At 45.3% G+C, this 12,502-nt stretch overlaps 1 protein-coding gene across 1 annotated transcript in view; it reads left to right on the forward strand.

Annotated features, from left to right (window-relative positions):
- Window positions 1-7,999, forward strand: part of UTP25 (UTP25 small subunit processome component) — a 67,918-nt gene extending 59,919 nt beyond the window's left edge. Inside the window, exon 13 of the transcript XR_011381418.1 lies at window positions 7,678-7,999. The gene's annotated coding sequence lies outside the window, so the exon portion shown is untranslated. The remainder of the gene's footprint in view (window positions 1-7,677) is intronic.
- The last annotated feature ends 4,503 nt before the right edge of the window (window positions 8,000-12,502 follow it).

Here is a 12,502-nt window from a genome sequence, read left to right on the forward strand (position 1 = left end):
CCTTGGTAGCGGGGGCGTGGTATAAGACCCAGAGTAGCTGTGCCCTGAGCTGGGTATACCCCCCCCAGAGACAAATGGCAGACACTGGCTGTTAAAATATTAAGCACCCGATAAGGTATGATGGATGAGTGAGAAGGATGGCAGCAGTTCCTTCAATGGTTCACATGGTGGAAGAGATTTAATGGAATTGAGGATGGACTTAAAATGACATAGAAGATACATCTCAGAGACATCTATCTTTGGGATAGAAAGCTCAATTAGTTAGGATTTAGTGCTATTATTATTAGCTAACATTTATTAAACACTAAGTGCCAGGTGCTATTTTAAGTGTCTCATTTGTTAATTTAGTGCTTCTCATGGTATCTGTGATAATGAGCCAGTATTTTATTTTGTTTCCAGTCTGTCATGGATAAATGCTTTTGTGGAATTTGGTAAAAATGAATTACTAGAAAGGTGAAATTTTTATTATTTTTTTCTTTAAAAAGATTTATTTATTTGAAAGGCAAGGTTACAGAAAGAGGGGTAAGGAGGGAAGAAAGAGAGAGAGAGAGAGAGAGGTCTTCCATCTACTGATCCACTCCCCCAAATGGCTGCCACAGCCAGGGATGAGCCAAACCAGAGCCAGGAGCCAGGAGCTTCTTCTAGGTCTCCCATGCAGGTGCAAGGGCCCAAGCACTTCGGCCATGTTCTGCTGCTTTCTCATGTGCATTAGCAGGCAGCTGGATTGGAGGTGGAGCAGCCAGGACTCAAACCAGCACTCGTGTGGGATGCCAACATTGCAGGCAGCTGCTCAACCTGCTACACCACAATAGCAGCCTGGAAAAGTGAAACTTTAAAAAAACACCAAATTCAACCTCATTTTTTTACTATTATAATTGAAGATATAAAATTACTAAGACATATTGCAAATAAAAGTCCCTTTAAAAATTATTTGTTTCTTTAAAAGTCAGAGAAAGAGGGGGCTGGCGCTGTGGCTCACTTGGCTAATCCTCTGCCTGCAGTGCCAGCATCCCATATGGGCACTGGTTCTAGTCCCAGCTGCTCCTCTTCCAGTCCAGCTCTCTGCTGTGGCCCAGAAAGGCAGTGGAGGATGGCCCAAGTGCTTGGGCGCCCGCACCCGCATGGGAGACCAGGAGGAAGAACCTGACTCCTGGCTTCGGATCGGCGCAGCGCCAGCTGTGGCAGCCATTTGGGGGGTGAACCAATGGAAGGAAGACCTTTCTCTCTGTCTCTCTCTCTCACTGTCTATAACTCTACCTGTCAAATAAATAAAAAATATACATAGCAGTGTTGGCTGGGCCAGGCTGAAGAGGGAGAGAGAGGGCGAGAGAGAGAAGCAGGCAGAGGGAAGGAGAGGGAAATGCCAAGAACGCAGAGATGAGGCAGGGCAGACTCCAGTAGGCAAAGGGATGATTGTGCAGGTGTGAGTCTGTGTGGTCCTGGAGTGCCTCCCCATCTGCATGTCCTACTGGCTCCTCCCTCCCAACATGTTCAAGATGGAACTCAGCAGGTTTTCTTCCCCAAACATGCTCCTTCTTTCTGGTTCTAGTTCCCATTACTGACCCCACCATCTACCCAGTAACCCAGGTCTAGGAATGCGTGTCCTTTACCAGCCTACCCCAGACCCCAATACCTAGCGAGTTATAGGGTCTGCCAGTTCCACTTCTGTTTTCTTCCTCAGACTCAGAATTGCACATTCATTGAGCACTCTCAGGGATCTCTCTCTCTCTTTTTAAAAAAAATATTTGTTTACTTATTTGAAAGAGTTACAGAGAGAAAGGAGAGAGAGAGAGAGAGAGACACCAGGCCAAAGCCAGGATCCAGGCACTCCCTCTGGGTCTCCCATGTGGATGGGCAGGGCCCAAGCACTTGGGCCATCTTCTTCTGCTTTGCCAGGCAGATCAGCAGGAAGATAGATTGGAAGTGGAGCAGCCGGGACTTGAACCGGCATTCACAGGGGATGCTGGTGTTGCAAGCAGCATCTTAACCTGCTGCACCACAACGTTGGGCCCTGAAAGGGAACTCGGTCCATCACTGTCCTTTTACAGATGAAGAAACAGCCCACACCTGTCCAGGATGGACCTTGGACAGATCACTCTGAGTCTGGTTTCTTTGATAGCCAAAGGGGGATGACACCAGGTGCCTTACAGTGCTGTCTCAGCTCCTTGCCTCATGTCATTAAGTTTCTCAGTCACGCACTGTGCTGGAGCACCGTCCTGTCTGTCCCTCACCTGCCCCTGTACGTCTGTCCATTTGTCCCCACTATCCCATTCCTCTTGCAGTTGCCCCAGTTCATGGCCAGCTCTCAACATTGCCCACCCTACATTTGACAGGTAGGTGGCCTTTCTGCTCCAAGCTCTCCCCAGACCAGTCTATTTCACACATCACTGTCAGGTTAATGCCCTAAAATAGCACTGGGATCAAATCACTCTCATTAAAAAAAAAAAAAATATCCTTCATGTTTCACTGGTTTCTCGCCATAAAATCTTAGCTTCTTGACCTGCCACTAAATGCCATTCTCTTCATCTTCTCTCTATCTGGCACCAATCTATCTTCTTAACCTTAGCTTCCCAAAGTACTTCTTGTCTCATCAAACAAAACGTGCAGTTTCTTTTATATACCCATTACTTTCCCACAGACACCCTTTGTGGTATTCTTCTTCCTGGGCTTCCCCTTGCTCATCCTCAAGGCCATGTTCTCTGTTTATTTCCTTTGTGAAGCCTAACCTCATCTTCCTGGTTAAAATCTATTCCATCTCTCTCTTCCCTGAACTCTCATAGCACTGCACATCCACTGCCCGGCATTTCTGTCTTTTCATCGTCTCTCATGAGTGTCCGTGTACTTATTTCCCACTTCCCACTGAACTGGATGCTCTCTGAGGACCAATATGTATGAGTTATTGTCTGTGGGGCCTAATAATAAATATTTATCCAGTATATGTAGGCCACATAAATGACACCATCATATTTATTTATCTCTTATGGGATACATATCTACCTATCTAAGTATGATAGTAGTCAAAAAAAAAAAGTAACATATTATAGTAGTGTAAAGGGAATCCCTATTGATAGTAGTAGAGTCATAAAAGAGATACATGCAAGTCAAAAATCTGTGTCATAATGAACAAGCCTGTGTGGTAATGTAACAGTGTGGTGCAGTATTCTGGTTTCCAGTCCTAGATCTTGACACTTGATAGCCACATGGCCTTGGACAAGTCACCCTGTGCATCTAGCTCCATTTCCTTATTTATAAACAGAGATAGCAATACTCTATATTCTCTTTACAATGTCATTAAGAGGATCAGTTATTCATCAAGAAATCCATACTGCATTCACTATGTGCCAGGTCCTTGATGGAACAAAGCAACATACACAGTCTATTTGCCAAGGTGCCTGTGATATGCTAAATATGGTTAGCATTTAATATGTTTAATATTTAGCATATTTAATATGTTGAGTATTTAGTATTTGGAGTAATACTAGGGCAGCTACCCTCTCACATACACACATAACTGCAGGAGCTCAGAATCTTTGTTCTGAAATCTAGACAGAAGGAATCACAATCTTACTCTTTGGCTAGAAGTTTTTTCTCCTCCAACTTTGAGTATGTTTTTCCTCCTTTGTTCTCATAGTATAATACCCATAGGAAACATCGGGAGTCCCTAATAATGTCATTGAGCAAGGGTCTACTAGGTGCTTTTAGTTTCCGCTGGTGAGACACTTAAATGCCAGGCAGGGTGAGGAATAATGATTGGCTCTATCTATTCCCCAGAAGTTTCCATCAGTCCCTCTTCTAGGTGCAGAGTTTTCTGAACCTAGAAATATTAATACAAAGTTGATTTCCAGTCCTGTCGAAAGAGGAAAGAACATTTTCAGAAGAGGAAGATTCCATATTACTCCTGCTGCACGCCCATCTGTTCCTACAGAAAGGGTAACTCCTGGCCATTGTTGTAGCCTTCACTCTCTATTGGCTCCTCCCCAGACAGGAGGAAAATGGATAGCCCCTGACTTTTCGTAGTGAGCAGGGCTAGTAGTCTCAAAATCAGGAATGGGCACAGCAAGTCACCTGCTCCAAGCTTGCACATCTGTTTTCCTTCTAGGAGAAGCAGAACCCATTGTGTGTCCTCTGCCACTGCTCTAAAGAGAACCGTGTGCTGCCTGCGCCTGACAGCACAAGTGACAAACACTGCGGCAGGTGGCATTAGTGGACTCGCTGCAGACCCAGCATCCCTCACCCTCACTCCAGCCACCCACCTCCTGCCCCTTGTTGCTCGTGGCTGTCCCAACGCCAGATTCCACAGGGAAGGTGATGTGATAGGCCTCCACTTTGGCATCACTTGCAAGCAGCTTTTCACTATTTCAAGTTGTGCCATGATACCCATAGATTATTGGGCACTTTGACAAGTCATTAATAAAGCTGACATTTTTATCTCTTTTTGGCTGGTGGTTTGTGAATTATGTAATGGCCAGGATCCAGTGGGAGAGAGAAGGCACTTTTAGGACCAGATCCCTGGCTCTGTCTCTAGGTCTGGGGGTTCTGTATCCTGATCGGTTCTACATCAAAGCTAACCTTAGTTTTCCAGATCAGTTGATTTGTAGGATTCTTGAGTGATTCTAAGCTGGATGTATATATTCAAATACTATCCAACAAACTCAAAGATGGGCTGCCATTAGAAATGTATACTTGGGGCCAGTGCTGTGGCACAGCGGGTTAACGCCCTGGTCTGAAGCGCCGGCATCCCATCTTTTTTTTTTTTTTTTTTAATAAATGTGAATTGTGTTGTTTTTAAGTTTCATAGTAAAACACATTAAGGACAGAGATCCTACGTGGGGAGCCTGTACTCAGTGACTCCCATTGTTGATTTAACAATTGGCACTCTTATTTATGATGTCAGCAATCACCCGAGACTCTTGCCATGAGCTGTCTAGGCTATGGAAGCCCCTTGAGTTTACCAACTCTGAACTTGTTTAGTCAAGGCCGTATCACAGTGGAGGTTCCTTCCTCCCTTCAGAGAAAGGTGCCTCCCTCCTTGATGGCCTGTTCCTTCTGCTGGGGTCTTGTTTACCAGGATCTTTCATTTAGATAGTTTTTTTTTGCCACCGTGTCATGGCTTCCCATGCCTGTGAGACTCTCATGGACCTTTTAGTCAGATCCGAATGTCCCAAGGGTTGATTCTGAGGCAGGAGCGGCATCCCATCTTAAAAACAAAGGGTTTGGAGCCTGTGCTGTGGCTTACTTGGTTAATCCTCCACCTGCAGCACCAGCAACCCATATGGGTGCCCGGGTTCTAGTCCCAGTTACTCCTCTTCCAGTTCAGCTCTCTGCTGTGGCCTGGGAAAGCAGTGGAGGATGGCCCAAGTGCTTGGGCCCTGCACCCGCATGGGAGACTGGGAGGAAGCACCTGGCTCCTGGCTTCAGATTGGTGTAGCTCCGGCTGTAGCAGCCATATGGGGGGTGAACCAATGGAAGGAAGATCTTTCTCTCTCACTGTCTATAACTCTACATGTCAAATAAACAAACAAACAAACAAAAAACCCCAAGCGGTTTGGGTATGGTGCTGTGTTGTAGCAGGTAAAGCCACTGCCTGCAATGCTGGCATCCCATATGGGCACCAGTTTGAGACCCAGCTGCTCCACTTCCAATCCAGCTCTCTGCTATGGCCTGGAAAAGCAATAGAAGATGGCCCACATCCTTGGGCTCCTGCACCGATGTGGGAGACTCGGAAGAAGCTCCTGGCTCCTGGCTTCAGATTGGGCCAGCTCCAGCCTGCTCACTCACTTTCTCTCTGCCTCTGCCTATGCCTCTCTCTAACTCTGGCTTCCAAATAAATAAATAAATCTTAAAAAAAAAAAAAAAAAAAAAAAAAAAAAACACAACCCACAAAGGGTTAGCCCAAACCCTATCACTAGTTGCTCTCTGACATGGACAAAGCCTGTTTGTGGGCCTCAGTTCCCTCATCCAAACAATGGGTATCCTGATCCAGATGAGTTCTGACATCCCTCCTGCTCTTATTCTCTATTTATACTTGGGAGTTAGCGTTTGGGTGGGGACTGGCTTCAGGGTATGCTTTGGTGAGAGAGGTTTTGGGAGATAAGTGAATCTAGAGAGAAAATCTAATGAATAAAAAAAAGAAACTTGCCAGATGCAAAGTGGGAGTTTATTCCAGGCATATTAAATTATCATGAAACATATCCATCTACATTTATTAAGAACAGGAAACACAGCTCTGTTCGCCTAAAGCCTTAATTTCCAAAGCATTAACAAATTATTCATTTCCTTCATAAATTTTTTAGTCCTTGGGGTATTTAACACCAGGAGTTTGACCATGTTATGATTTATCCTTGTAACACATCAGAAAGATGAAACTAAATATTTTACATAAATGACAGTGGTATGACTTATGGATCCTCATTGATTTATTTTGCTTTTAGCAAACAAGCTTGGTATTCTGCTATAGAATTTTTTTCACCAAAAAGAGGACTTATATGTCTCAGATTTGCAGAATTTTCATAAATAAATACCATTGACCACAAAGCAAAAACATTCCTTTATGTAAATGTGTGTCAAAGATTATCAAAATGAGAAAGTTTTACTTCTCAGCTACTTAAAAAATCACATTTTAAGACAGAGCATATCACTAGTTAGTTGTCTATTCTGCATTACTTATGTTATAAATTACCACAAACTTAGAAGCTTAAAGTAATGTCCATTTATTAACTCACAGTTTTAGAGGTTAGAAGTTCGCATGGGTTCTGCTAGATTTTCTACATCGGATTTTTTTTTTTTTTTTTTTTTTAGGAATAGCAATAGAGAGAGGGGGAGAGAGAAAGAGAGGGAGAGAGCGAGCTCTTGCATTTACTGGCTCACTACCCAAATGCCCACAGCAGCCAGGTCCGAGCCAGGCTAAAGCCAGGAGCCCAGAATTTAATATGGGTCTCCCATTCTCCCATGTGAGTGCTTGAGCCATCACTTGCTGCTTCCCTAAGTATGCATTAGCAGGAAGCAGGATCTAAAACAGCAGGGCCACAAACCCAGGCATTTATTATGGGATGTGGGTGTCCCACACTGTGTCTTAACTGCAGGGTCACAACATCTGTCCCTCTGCGTAGGACTGGATAAGGCCAAAATCAAGATGCTTGCCAGGCAATTCTTTCTTGGAAGATTTGGGGAGAATCTGCTTTTGCACTCTTTCAGGCTGTTGTCAGAATGCCATTCCTGTGGTTGTTGGACTGGGGTCGATTTCCTTGCTGGCTATTGGTGGGGGCTGCTGTTACCTTGCCAGATGGCCCTCTGCTCTTCAAGCCAGCAATGTCCATCAAGTCTCCCTTGTGCTTTGAAATTCTGTCTTCCTCTTCTGCTGCTACCCACAGAAAATTCTCTGCTCTTAAAGACGCCATCAGTTGGGTCAGGCCAACCCGGATAATCTTTATATCTCAAGGTCAACTGATGTGGGAATTTAATTACATCTGCAACATCCCTTCTTGGCATTCCTTGTATTAGTATTTGAATAAATAGAGGTAAAAAATCTTGAGGGGCCATTTTTATAATTGTACCTACAATATACTTTAATACAAATTCTGTAGTCTTTTTTAATTAAAAATTTTTAATTAATTTCTTTTTAATTTGATAAGTAGCAGATACATATACAGTGCTGCTTTCCACTGTTTCGTTCCTCAGATCCCATAAATCCCCGCCGAAGCTGGGAGCTGGGAATGCAATCCGCCTCTCACAGGTGAGTGGCAAGATCCCAATTACTTGAGCCATCCCTGCTGCCTCCCAGGGTCCACATTAGGAGGAAGCTGAGTCAGGAGCTGGATTCAGGGCCAGAGCCAGGTATCAAACACAGGTACTCAGATATGGGACACGGGCATCTTAATCATTTGGCCAAATGCTTGCTCCTACTTTTTTTTTTTAAATCCTCTTCTGACAACTTTGATGAATACACAGTACAAAGGGGTTACATGTTCAGTAACTTTAGGACCAACCAACCAAAACAAAACAAAACAACACAACAAAAAGTAGCCAACTGGATCTACAAGATGCCACAACATGTGAATGAAAAACAGATTTAATCATAACAGTCTTGTTCAGCGCCGTTTTCTCAGCCCTTGGGAGAGTGCCTGGCGCGAAGTGCGTGCCTGCTAAGCATGTATCTGCTGAATGAGTGAACGCGCAGCACTAGCGAGAACCCTTCAGTTCGCTCTTTGTCAAGTTCTTGCTGCACACAGAGCACCTGTGCTGAGCACAGGGAAGAACGTGAAGACCAGTTCACCCTCCCTTGGGATGGGTGATTTTATTTGTTCACTGGGCCAGACTATGACACTCAGTCGTTTGGTTAAACACTAGTTTAGGGGCCAGCACCGTGGAGCAGTAGGTTAATCCTCCGCCTGCAGCGCCAGCATCCCATATGGACAGCAGTTCTAGTCCTGGCCGCTCTTCTTCCAATCCAGCTCTCTGCTATGGCCTGAGAAAGCAGTAGAAGATGGCCTAAGTCCTTGGGCCCCTGCACCCACATGGGAGACCAGGAAGAAGCTCCTGGCTCCTGGTTTTGGATTGGCACAGCTCTGGCCATTGCGGCCATTTGGGGAGTGAACCAACGGAAGGAAGACGTTTCTCTCTGTCTCTCCCTCTCCCTGTCTGTAACTCTGTCTCTCAAATAAATAAATAAAAATATATAAAAAAAAAAACCCTAGTCTAGATGTGGCTGAGAAGGCATTTTTCACATGTGATTAACTTTTAGACTGGTGGAATCTGAATAAAAGCAGATGATCCTCCACACAGGGTGGGCCTCGCCTAATCAGTTGCAATCCTTAGAAAACTGATGGCCTGGGAGGGAGAAGGAGCCCCACTTCCAGGCTGCCTCTGGACCCAGAACTGCAACTGGGACTCTTCAATGGGTCTTCAGCCTCCCCTGCAAACTCTGGACTTGCTCCCATACACACACACACACACACAGCCTATGATTACACTGGATTCTGAGTCTCAGGAGAACCCTGCCTAACAAACCACCCATAAGAGGTTAGAATGGTTGACATGTGTACAAAGGAAAACAACTGATAGTGGGTGATGACTCACAGGAATCAACTCGGTTGGACTGAGGGATGGGACGAGGAAGGCGCTGGGGTTTAAACTGGAGCCTAAAAGATGGGTTGGAGAGGAATGGCAGGACAGGGGGCTGCAGAGTGCTGTGCGTAAGCAGACTGGGAAGATGGCAGTTGACACTCCTCTCCCCATGTCCCTCTCATCCGAGAAGCTGGAGGCCTCCCGGCTTCCCTGGCCGCGCTCCAGGCTCCTGTCCTTTTCCTGAAAGCCTTCCCTTTTCCTTTCCTGCCTTACAGGAAGCTGCTCCTCACTTTGTTCAGAGATTTTTCTTCTTCACTTCTTTTTTTTTTTTTTTTAATATTTATTTATTTGAAAGGTAGAGTGACAGATGGAGAGAGGGAGAGACAGAGAGGTCTTCCATCCACTGGTTCATTCCTCAGATGGCCGCAATGGCCAGAGCTGGGCTGATCTGAAACCAGGAGCCAGGAGCTTCCTCCTGGTCTCCCATGCAGGCACAGGTGCCCAAGCACTTGGGCCATCTTCCACTGCTTTCCCAGGCCATGGCAGAGAGCCGGATAGGAAGAGGAGCAGCTGGGACACGAACCTCTGCCCATATGGGATGCTGGCATTGCAGATAGAGGCTTGGCCTACTACACCACCGCAGTGCCTGCCCCCTTCACTTGTTCTTTTCATCTCTTCCCAACTGATCACCCTCCTGCCTCTGACCCATGCTGCCATGGCCATGAAGGACGGTCAACATACCGCTTGTGTGCGTAGTGCTCTCTTCATCTGACACCTTCACTGCCTCCTACGCTCACATTCTCAAGCATGGTATTCAGTGCTCTCACCAAGGGCAAGACGGACTGGCTTCTTCAACCTTATTTCTAGGCATCCTAGCATGAAACTGATGCCCATGGGTACAGGACAAAACTAATTGCCCTGCAATGTTAATGTAGTGAAGCTGCTGGCTTGCAGCAGTGGCAGTAAAAGTCTTGTGACCCCAGGGAATGCATTGGCGCAAGGACGTCCTGGCAGAGTGAAGCCACCACAGCAGTTTCACTGTTACCTGGCTAACGGGTAACAACAGCTACTCCACCCTTAGAGTCTGAATCCATTGACTTCTTCCTTTAAAACTGTCCAGGCTGCGACTTGTTTCTGATCATGGGTGTGGGACCGCCTGACTGAGTACACAACACCTTCTGAGTCGGGGTCTTGGATTTCAGAACTGTCCATTATTTTATAGCATCCTAAGCCTCCCGTCCTTTTGATAAGTGTGGGTCACTGGGAACTGGGTGAGTGTTAGAGTGGTACAAGGAGATAAATTCATGCCCGAACATTCAGCAAACGCTTATTAAATACCTAATGTATGCCACCTTAGGATGCTCATAGTACAAAGAACAACTCAGGCAAGCATCACTACTTCAGAAGAAGAAATGCTATAATAAAGGTGTGCACAACATTATATGAACAGAGAAAACATGGAGGCAGTGCTTCTCTGGCAGTACAGAGAGGACAAGGAGGGCTTTATGGAGAATGTGACGGGACACAGAGGCTGTGGATCTGAGGGAAGGCTAGAAAGGGAAGGGAACTTTCTAGAGTTTGATGTTTCATCAGCATATCATAATTTGAATAATATTGCATGACATCATGGACCAAACAAAACATTTCAGTGGCATTTTTGAGCTATCCCAAATGATTACTACATGTGTTTCTACTCCTTTGGCCTACTTTCCTAAGTGTCAACAGAGGTTTGCTAACAACAGCTAAGACAATGGTCACCATGTGTCACAACAGAGCTTCAAATGCAAGGCTTCCAGGTTGTGCTGAAGCTGGTGTTCTTGTGAGCTTAAAAAAAATGCCCACATGGTTAAGACTGTGAGAGAGGAGCAGAAGGAAACACAGCAGGGCACAAGGAGGGAAGAGCCCAGAGCGAGCCTACAGCTAGAGAGTGCTGGAGCCTGAGTCACTCAGGGATTTTCTGCTGTAAGTGGGTCCATCACAATATTTCTGGAAGAGCATATCATTTAGCTGAGAGAACCCATGTGACTTGTAAATTACAAGGCAATGATTAAGCACACAGCCATGGAGCTAGCGGAGAGGTGCCTTCTGTAGACACAGCTATGCAACTCCTTATATAGCAAAATACCTGTTGGTGCTTTTGCAGGACTCAGAGCAGAGAATAAGAACCAGAGCACACCAAACATGGTGTTCTGGGTCAAACCAGCTTTGCTGACAATGGATACTTCATGAGATCAGTCATAGCTGCCTGAAGGCTATCATTTAAGGGCATAGAAGTACTATAATCTTAACTTCAAATTTTGTTTTGACAGGCAGAGTTAGACAGTGAGAGAGAGAGAGAGAGAAAGGTCTTCCTTTTTCCTTTGGTTCACTTCCCAAGTGGCTGCTATGGCTGGCGCGCTGCGCCAAGCCAAAGCCAGGAGCCAGGTGCTTCCTCCTGGTCTACCATGCGGGTGCAGGACCCAAGCACTTGGGCCATCCTCCACTGCCTTCCCAGGCCACAGCAGAGAGCTGGCCTGGAAGAGGGGTAACCAGGACAGAATCCGGCACCCCAACAGGGACTAGAACCTGGTGTGCCGGCGCCACAGGCGGAGAATTAGCCTAGTGAGCCATGGTGCCGGCTTTTAACTTCATTTTTAAACAACTGAGTCAAAATCAGTAAGCCTTTAAGCCACTTTGGGTAACTATCTCATACTGCTTTTCTTTTTTTTTTTTTTAACTTTTATTTAATAAATATAAATTCCAAAGTACAGCTTATGGATTACAATGGCTTTTCCCCCCCATAACTTCCCTCCCACCCGCAACTCTGCCATCTCCCGCTCCCTCTCCCATTCCATTCACATCAAGATTCATTTTCAATTATCTTTATATACAGATCAATTTAGTATATATTAAGTAAAGATTTCAACTGTTTGCACCTACACAGACACACAAAGTGTAAAGTACTGTTTGAGTACTAGTTATAGCATTAATTCACATTGTACAACACCTTAAGGACAGAGATCCTACATGAGGAGTAAGTGCACAGTGACTCCTGTTGTTGACTTAACAAATTGACACTCTTGTTTATGGCATCAGTAATCACCCTACGCTCTTTGTCATGAGTTGCCAAGGCTATGGAAGCCTTTTGAGTTCACCGACTCTGATCTTATTTAGACAAGGTCATAGTCAAAGTGGAAGTTCTCTCCTCCCTGCAGAGAAAGGCACCTCCTTCTTTGATGGCCCATTCTTTCTGCAGGGATCTCACTCACAGAGATCTTTCATTTAGGTGGTTTTTTTTTCTTTTTCTTTTTTTTTTTTTTTTTTTTTTTGCCAGAGTGTCTTGGCTTTCCATGCCTGAAATACTCTCATGGGCTTTTCAGCCAGATCCGAATGCCTTTAGGGCTGATTCTGAGGCCAGAGTGCTGTTTAGGACATCTGCCATTCTATCTCATACTGTTTT

Source organism: Oryctolagus cuniculus, chromosome 13 (genome assembly GCF_964237555.1).
Source record: "Oryctolagus cuniculus chromosome 13, mOryCun1.1, whole genome shotgun sequence".
Taxonomy (NCBI): Eukaryota; Metazoa; Chordata; class Mammalia; order Lagomorpha; family Leporidae; genus Oryctolagus; species Oryctolagus cuniculus.